This window comes from Chenopodium album, chromosome 25, assembly GCF_948465745.1.
Source record: "Chenopodium album chromosome 25, dcCheAlbu1.1, whole genome shotgun sequence".
In the NCBI taxonomy this organism is placed as follows: domain Eukaryota; kingdom Viridiplantae; phylum Streptophyta; class Magnoliopsida; order Caryophyllales; family Amaranthaceae; genus Chenopodium; species Chenopodium album.
In genome coordinates this window covers 10690364-10698635 of record NC_137858.1, presented here as the reverse complement: position 1 = coordinate 10698635, position 8272 = coordinate 10690364, and the positions used below count along the sequence as shown (strand labels likewise).

At 37.5% G+C, this 8272-nt stretch overlaps 1 non-coding gene across 1 annotated transcript; it reads right to left on the bottom strand.

Annotated features, from left to right (window-relative positions):
- Nucleotides 1-510: 510 nt before the first annotated feature.
- LOC145615754 (small nucleolar RNA R71) lies at nt 511-617 on the bottom strand. Its single transcript, XR_014107346.1, has one exon. It is a non-coding gene; the product is annotated as a small nucleolar RNA R71 (small nucleolar RNA).
- Nucleotides 618-8272: the final 7655 nt, after the last annotated feature.

Sequence of the window (8272 nt, the reverse complement as noted above, 5' to 3'; positions counted from 1 at the left end):
GCCACATCAAGTGAGCCACAAGTGGTAGTTGAGTCCGATCACTCTAGTTCTAGTGAGTCTAGTGGAGACACCATCCCATTAGAGTCACCAAGGACAAATTCTCCAACTTCTCCACCTCTTCACCAATTTGAGATGGCTCTTCCGAACAAGACTTTGAGAGAGTTTGGTGTTCCTCCTCCATATCAAGAAGCAAGTGGGATTGCTACTCCCGCTATTGAAGCAAACAACTTTGAGATAAGGCCCGCCCTTATCACCTTGATTGAGGGTCATCAATTCTCCGGAGCAAAGCATGAAGATCCCATTGCACATCTCAAGCAATTTACACGGTATTGTAGCACCGTGAAGGCAAATGGGGTTACTCCGGAGTACATTCTCTTAATCATGTTCAAATTCTCTTTAACGGGCAAGGCAAGTGATTGGCTTAATAGATTACCTCCGAACTCATTGAACACATGGAATGAGGTGACTTCGGCATTCCTTGGGAGGTTCATTCCTCTTGGGAAAACGGCGGAGTTGAGGTCCAAGATTTCGAACTTTCAACAAGAACCCGATGAGTCTCTTTATGATGCTTGGGAGAGATTCAAGAGCTACCAACAACAATGCCCCCACCATGGCATGGAAGATTGGCTCTTGCTCCATGGGTTTTATAGAGGTCTCTTGAGATCGGACCGCATACTCTTGGATGGAGCATCGGGAGGACCTATCATGAACAAGCCACCCACGGAGGCACTAAAGATCATAGAGGATGTAGTTCAAAACTACACCGATTGAATCCCCGATGAGAGAAACACTTCCAAGAAAGGAGGAAAGTACGAGGTAAATGCTATAAACATGATTAACTCAAAATTAGATGCTTTATCTTCTAAGTTTGATCAATTGCAATCCTCTTCTCTATCCCCTTCCCTACGTCAAAATTCGCATGCATCTAGTTCATTGAATGAAAACATGTCAATACAAATGATGTCTTGTGATGCTTGTGGAAGTGATGATCATGTGACTTCGGAATGCTATTTGCTAAATGATTCATGCTCCCCTTCCCCTTCCATGGAACAAGTAAATGCGATTAACAATGGTCAAGCCAATCCTAGGTATGACCCTTATTCCAACACCTATAACGAGGGATGGAAACATCACCCAAACTTTGGTTGGAAAGGGGGCCAAACCCAAGGAAATGGTCAAGGTCAATATAGTGGCCAAAGGAATGTTCAAAATAATCAAGGAAACTATAGGAACCAAGGTAATGGTAACTATGTATCAAACAACCAAGTAAATCAACAAAATGACAATAGGTATCACCAAAGAGGTCAATATTCGTCTAATCATAACCCACCCGGTTTTAATGGAGGAAATAGACCTACCCTTACTCCTATCCCTCAACCTCCTCTCCAACTTCAAGCTCCCCCTCCTAAGTCAAGCCTAGAAACAACTATGGAAAAATTTGTTAATGCTCAAACCAAGAAAACCAATGACTTAGAGGAGACTATCAAGCAAGTGCAAGTTCACAATAAGATGCTAGAAACTCAATTAACTCAACTAGTTAATGCACTTAAAAAGCATCAATTCTAGCACCTCTTTGCCTAGTCAAGAAGAACATTGTAAGGCAATCATGACTAGATGTGGGACAAGCATAATTGAAACACCACCCATAAGCTTGCAAAAAGAGAGTGAGAATGAGGAGGTTAGAGAAGAAAAACAATGTGAGGTGTCTAAGTCAAGTGAGGATGAGATGGTTGTCATGAGTGAGTCCACCATGGTGAGCTTAACCGAAAATTGTAGTGCAATTATTAACAACCATTCACCCACTAAGCTAAAAGATCCCGGAAGTTTCTCTATTCCTTGCTCTATTAAGAACGTTTCCTTTGAAAATGCCCTATGTGATTTAGGAGCTAGCGTGAGTTTGATGCCTTTTTCGGTTTATGAGAAGCTTGGTATAGGTGGTTTGGTACCCACTAATGTCACTCTTCAACTTGCCGATGGATCCACCAAATTCCCTAAAGGTAAGGTTGAGGATGTCCCTCTCAAGGTAGGTAATTTCATCATTCCGGTTGATTTTATTGTGCTAGAAATGACGGAAGATGCCCTTACCCCTATCATCCTAGGTCGACCATTCTTAGCGACAGGTGGTGCAATTATAGATGTTAGGGAAGGAAAACTCACATTGAATGTGGGTGATGATGAATTTTGTCTTACTATTGATCCCAAGAGAGGATGTCCTTCCCCCAAAAAAGATTGCATGACACTAGATGCTATTAGTGACAATGATTTGCATGATTTGAGAATGCTTTGTGCTACTAATCCTCTTTTTAATGTCCATGAGTCAAAGCAAGGTATGGATAGGTTTGATGAGGTGATTGCCATGCTTGCTTGCCTCAAGACAATGCTTGAAAAAGGTGAGTCTAATGCTCACAAAGATGAAGAGGAGGACACTAAAGCTTCCAAGAAGAAGAGGAAAGGAAAGGCAAAGAGAAAAAGGAAGAAGAAGGATTCAAAAGAAGTTGAGAATGAGCTTGTAATAGGTGTTAGTCATGAAGACAATTTTGTTTTGCCCATGATGGCAACTTGTAATGATGAAAACAATGGTTACGAAATGGTTTCGAACTTTATCCCACCTTGAGGATATTTTCGAATTTGCGTCAAGCTAGTGACGTTAAAGAAGCGCTTTCGGGAGGCAACCCGGGTATTTTTGTAGTGGATTAAGCGAGAAAAAAAAAACACAAAGTGCAAGTCTTTCAACAACAACCAAGAAGAACAAGGTACCAAGGAGGTTCAAGCTTCAAAGAAGACCCAATCCTTGAGTTAGTCTTCTTTCTCTCCCTTTTTATGTGCTTTTATTGCTTAACATTGAGAACAATGTTTATGATAGCTTGGGGGGGAGTCATTTGCGTGCCTTCTTGACATGTTGGTTTGTTTTGGTTGCGTTTGTTTTGGTTGTTTGATTATTTCTCTAATATCCAAGGCCCTAAATCCAAATTTTCTTCCTTGAAATCCAAATTCTTATAATGTGAATATTAGTTTCCCTTTTCTAGTTAGTATTGTGAATTATTCTCAAAAAAAAAAAAAAAAAAAAAAAATTGTGTAAAATGAAAAAAATGCCCAAGGATGAGACTCAAATGACGATATTTATGTGTTTTGCTTGCTTGACTCTTGTGTGATGAGTAAAAGTTCTCTTAGAAGGGTGTATGCAAGAGTTGGGGTCATTTAGAGAATTATTAACCTTGATTGCATTAGTATCTATGAAATGAAAACCGATGAATGCTCAATTGCACATCTAGCATAGGATATTGTCTAAATTTCCCCAAAGAAGGATATGTTTGATTTGAATTGCCGTCCCTTGTGCCCTTGATGTGCATCCTCCTCATCCCCGAAATGAGACTCTATTAGGGAATTAGTTCTACTTGTATCATGTGTAATAAGTGGCATAATAAGCCACATGTTTTGAATAGAAAAAGAGCCGCTCACAGTTAAAAGAGGCGAGGGCAATGAAATTGAAAAAAAAAAGAAAAGAAAAGAAAAGAAGAGCATAGAAAAAAAAAGGGAGACCAAAGACTCCCCCAAAAATTCTCAAAAAAATTTTATTTTCTCTTCTTTAGAGGTCAATTTGTGGATGCCTCCCACACCGTTTCTACATTGTTATATCTCGTGAAATTCCTGAGTTAGAGTGTAGTTAGAGGGTCTTAGGTGTGCATTTTGGGAGGTGGACTAGCATTTTGAGATTTTATAACCGAAAAAGGGCTTGTTACAACTTTGAAATATCTAGATGTGCTCTAATGAACTAGTAAAAGGTCTAAGGAAGTAGCCTAATGCAATCTTTCTTAGTTCTTCTCTTTACCCCCAACTCATGTGTACATTTGTATGATTGGTAATTCTCGAAAACTGCTCACTTGTCTTGCTTGTGATTCATATCCCGATTGAGTTGATTAGGACGATAAAAACATTGGAATATTGTGTAACCAATGATGGTTTGTGTTTGGTTTTTTTTGTGAGTTGTGGGTTAAGCTCAAGGGAAACCCTCACGAGATCAAAACTCGTCCCGTAAGGCGACTTGTGGGTTTAAATGGCTTCTTACTTGTGCTAAAAGTGATTCGTGTTTGCTTTAAGTTATTTTGCTTACCTTTCCTCCCTCTCTTGTTGTTTTCCCTTGGCTTGGCTTTAGTAAGTTCTTTCCTCACTATGGTGTGTTATGACTATTTTGCTCGGGACGAGCAAAAGCTTAGCTTGGGGGGATTTGATAGCATGCTATTTTGTATGATTATAGAGTGGTTTTTAACGTTGAATATGTGAGGTATTGATGCCTTAGTTCATTATTCACTCTATTTTTATGCAATTTTTGTGTATCCTATGCTTCACGGGTTGTTAGTGTTTTTGTTGAGATTTTAGGTCCAAAGACGACCAATTGAAGCCTATGGATGATGAACCAAGGTTAGAAGCAAGAAGATGATGGAAAGAAGCCAAGAAAAAGGAGTCAAGTCAAGAAGAAAGAGAGATGTGCAGTGGAGAGGCCTCTCCACCCCGCTAGTGTAGCTACTGCCAAACTTGGCAGTTTAAAGGATTTTGTGAGGAGAGGCCTCTCCAACTTTATGCCGCGGCCTCTCCACCTGGAGTGGCCTCTCCACCTATTTGGAGAGGCCTCTCCACCTCGTTGCCGAACTTCCTGCCTCACTTGGCAGATTTGAAAGAAGAGATGAGGAGAGGCCTCTCCAACATAGGGGAGCGGCCTCTCCATCTGAGGAGCGGCCTCTCCACCTTTTTGGAGAGGCCTCTCCACCCTGCTATGGAGCATTCTGCCCCAATTTTCCCCAGTTTAGAGCGGCCTCTCCAAGACATGGAGCGGCCTCTCCAGTCTTTGGAGCGACCTCTCCAGACCTTGGAGAGGCCTCTCCCGATAGGTTCTGCGAGCTTTCTATTGCGGAGTTTACTATGTATTTGGGGGTTATAAATAGCTTTTGGGGGCTCATTTGTAGGCATCTTCTTCTCTCTTAACTCCTTTAGACTTATTCTCTTAATTAGTTCATAGTTTTCCTCTCCCTTAATTTAGTTTCTCAAAACTCAATCATTTTGTAAGAATTATTGGAACTTTGTTCTATCAATTTCAACAACAATTATTCTCAACTTTGGAGCATCAATTAGTAACCTCTTTCTCTCTCCTTTGTTATTTAATTTTTTGATTTTGTCTTTGATTAATCTTGGTTCTTGCTTAATCTTTGTTAATTGTTCTTACATGTTCAACCATCCTTGTTTATTCTCTCTCCTAGTTTAATTGAATTCATGTTAACCCTAGATTTAATTACTAGATTGTTTTTCACCATGATTTGTGAGTAGTTAATTAGCTAGGGGTTGGTTGAAGACCCAACCAAGCCATGGGTTGATTGATGTTTGTGCTTGCATGTTCATTTTGGGTTGATGATTGATTGTTAAGGGATTGGTTAATTGCATGTGTAATTGGTTGGCCACTTATTGCTCATGTATTCACTTCTATGCTAGCATTGAGAGATGGAGTCTAGTTGTGAGCCTATTCTTATATGATTATGCTAAATTCCTCGTGATTATGGTTCCTTGTTTGAATGATGTAGTAGTCTTAGTTGCAACAATTAGGTGAGAAATCCCAATTGTTTGTGCCTTAATGCTTTCTTGGACCGATTGAAAGACAAACCCGAGTTAGTAGTCTACTTCCCATTGTTAAGACTTGGTTGGCCTATCTTGTTAGTTGAGTTTGGTTTAGGATTGCTTAGTGTTATGGCTTCGAAAGAAGGCAATGTTGAGTGCCCTCTCTATCACCCAATTTGTGTTCATGCTTGCCTATTGATTTGATCCGTTGGTTTGGTTGGAGTCGATCCCTATTTCTCCCTAGTGTTTGTCTCCATAGTAGTTATCTAATCAAAACCCCCAATTTGTGACCGAACTAGATTGCAACCGTTTCATATTCTCAGTGTACTTACCCATTCCCTGTGGATACGATCCTCTACTTGCCCTAGACTTGTCTTAGGTTGGTTTAGGTAGAAATATTGTTTGGTTTTAGGGTGATTGTCCAACGACCGATTATTTCCCTCTACCAAGTAGCAACTCAAAGGGCGTATATAATTAGCTTAGAAGGGACTATTTTAAGTAAGAGTTAGAGGGTTTTAATAATCAAATTAAAACTCTACTATATATTTTGTAATTAGAGTACCTGCGTTCAGTTTACCTTAAAAAAACAAAGCTTTAAGTCTAATTAGTTTTTTTTGATAAAGTATAAGGTACGGTGAAAAAAAAAAAAAAAACAGGGACTAAATATGTTTGATTATTTATGTAAGTTTAGAGAAGTTTAAGTGAATTATTGAATCCTAAAACACCAATTAGAGTACTTAAGAGATGAAAGGATTAAATGAAATTGGTTGTAAAAGGCGAGTTTACATAAGTTCAAGTGAAGACAACGTATCCTAATAAAACACTCATTTAGAGTAGTTAAGAGATGAAAGGAGCAAGCTAGCTAAAAAACAAGCCATCAAAGATTTAAAATGATTATATATAACATAACATGCAATTATATTAAATTGTCAAATCATCCTCGTTCAATCTTATTTGAATAATATTACATTAAGTTTTTATATCTCTAGCTACTCCCTTTATTTGAAATTAGCAATAATATTATTATTAAGGCATGTTCACATTTATTGAATTGAGCTAAACTGAACTGAAGTGATTTGAGCTGATGAACTGAACTGATTGGAGCTAAACTGAACTGAAGTGAACTGAAATGAATATTTTATAAGAGAAGGAAATTAGGAGTTAAATTGAACTCAACTTAACTAAACTGAAATTAAGCTGAAATGAACAGGCCATAAGTCAGTAATTCAAACTACGCTATCTATATGAAAATTAATTAATATTGTCCAAACTGACCTTGGCATAACTTATTTGACACACTCTCTATAATAATGAAGCACAAAATAAAGATTGGGCTCAATAAATAAAGCAAGTATATATATAGTTATATACTTTTTTTGACAAGATATATAGTTATATAGTTATATGTTCTTTGTTAATGTCCACAAGTATACAACTGCCTTTTACGTTCTAGTATGTACATGCTGAGAGGATGCGAGTGTCTGCGCGACAACTGTGGCCTACTATTCACAACTGTTGCTTGATTGCCTGCCGAACAAGAGAAAATCCTCACGCCTCTGGCCACCCTCCCCGCCCCCCCACAACACCTACTCTAACTTTCCCTTAGCTTTCCTCAAATACCAGTATATCTTTGTTGAAAAATAGACCTCCCGAATATCTTTATATGTAAGTATCCCATATAGGTTGAAGAAGAGAGAGTTAATCACTTTATAAGGCTAAGGAGCTACTCCTCATATTGTCATATGGTTTTGGGATGGAACCTCCTTTGAACTTGTGAAGTAGACTATTTACCTTAGTTTGCGAGTGCGACCCAGACCCGTATTTAACAATCTTACTTGCTTGCTTGCTTTTACAAAGCTAATAATATAAAGTAGAAATGATATTGTTTCAAAAAAAAAGTAGAAATGATATTATTAAAATTATAGTGTTCCGTAGTTAACTAACGTTAGTTGAACTTGTTAGATTGGTGCCTTGAGGTTTGAGGAGTTTCATTTTGTTGGCATGCATCTTGGATTAGTCCATTTTGACGATCTAAAGTTGTCAAAAACAGTTTCCATTACGTGCACGCACTCTAGACAAAAATCGATATACAATAATAGTCATTTTTATTTTAACTTTGATGATCACATGATTGAATAGAAAATGTGAAAAATAATGGTACGAAAGGAAATAATGCTTGTTATATGTAGATGATATAAACATAGTAAGGATTTAAATAACATATTTAGGTTTGTAAGATCTAAAAAATCTTCTTCAATATGATGAATTTTAGTTACATAGATTTGTGCATTGACTATTATTGATGAGTCAATTTTATATATGCATGCTATTGATATCAAATTTGACATGTGCCACGATAATTTTTTATTGGTTTGAAAAAACATATATGGAAGATATCTTTTGACATTTAAACAAATTTGAAATCTAGGTGAGTAACTGAGTATAATTGGACACTCATCACCTAAGTTGGCTAAGTACTAGCTAGAGAGTTAGCTTGTCATATAATTGAAATATGTATATTTATTATAAAGTGAAAATTCAATTTTAGATATTTTAGGTTAAATTGGTCATCATTATTCATTACTACTTCACCCATTTCTTTAATTTTTAATCGATATAATTTCATTAACTTATATCGCTTATAAAATTATGTCGTTTAATTATGAGG